Below are 969 nucleotides of genomic sequence, written 5' to 3'. Positions count from 1 at the left end.
TATCATATATAAATATATTTAATATATAAACGTTACATATTTTTCATAAATATATACATAAATGTGTGTGTATTTATATCTATATACATAATAAATATACACAGTACACACATATATTATGTAAACAAAAACTTTTATTTTGGATGTGATTAATCGCGATTAATCATTTGACAGCACTAATATATATGTATATATATATATATATGCATGTGTGTGTATGTATATATATATATACACACACATACATATAGCATCAAAATTAATTAAAAAATAATAATTATTATTGTTATTGATAAAAATTCTAAAATTTAGTTTCACACAAATCAGGAAGGAAGTCATTTGAAGATCTTTTATTTCTGGTTTTGTAACTCTTGATCTGTAGCATTTGGTTCCTTCCTGTGCAGAAATTCACACAGAAGTGCAGGTTAAAAACTATGAGAAGTTCTTAGAGGAATATACCGCTCAGCTCCAGGGTATTGAAGAAGCATTGGACGACTCTGTCGGAGATGTATGGGACTTCACTCTGGACCCTATCGCTTTGAAGGTGTTGTGTCATGACTTACAGCTTCATAACAGTGTTTATTTTTTCATGAATTGCTTTTATGCCATATCACTCTCCTTGCTCTGTCACACCAGCTCCTGCCGTATGAACAGTCCTCACTGTTGGAGCTCATCAAGACAGATAATAAGGTATGAGTATGAGATGTTGAACAGTTTGCTGTATGCTGCAGTTTACATGTGATGTGAATACTGAATGAGAATTAGTTTATTATGAGTTTACCTGTTGCTTTTTTCTCTTCTTCTTCACCAGGTGCTTAATAAAGTTATCACAGTGTATGCAGCTCTTTGCTGTGAAGTTAAAAAGCTGAAATATGAGGTAAGTGAAAATGTATGACGAGACATGTATAATGTTTTCTGTTTCAAATAAATGCTGTTCTTTTGAACTTTCTGTTTATAAAAGAATCCTGA

The 969-nt window shown here is 31.2% G+C and overlaps 1 long non-coding RNA gene across 1 annotated transcript; it reads left to right on the top strand.

Annotated features, from left to right (window-relative positions):
• Positions 1 to 410: 410 nt before the first annotated feature.
• LOC107742006 (uncharacterized) lies at positions 411 to 887 on the top strand. Its single transcript, XR_001640266.1, has 3 exons — positions 411 to 544; positions 637 to 690; positions 812 to 887. It is a non-coding gene; the product is annotated as an uncharacterized LOC107742006 (long non-coding RNA).
• Positions 888 to 969: the final 82 nt, after the last annotated feature.

The sequence above is a fragment of the Sinocyclocheilus rhinocerous genome, unplaced genomic scaffold, assembly GCF_001515625.1.
Source record: "Sinocyclocheilus rhinocerous isolate Xijiao unplaced genomic scaffold, SAMN03320098_v1.1 scaffold25777, whole genome shotgun sequence".
Lineage (NCBI taxonomy): Eukaryota > Metazoa > Chordata > Actinopteri > Cypriniformes > Cyprinidae > Sinocyclocheilus > Sinocyclocheilus rhinocerous.
The sequence above is the reverse complement of the archived record's forward strand: the minus strand, read 5'-3'. Positions and strand labels throughout refer to the sequence as shown.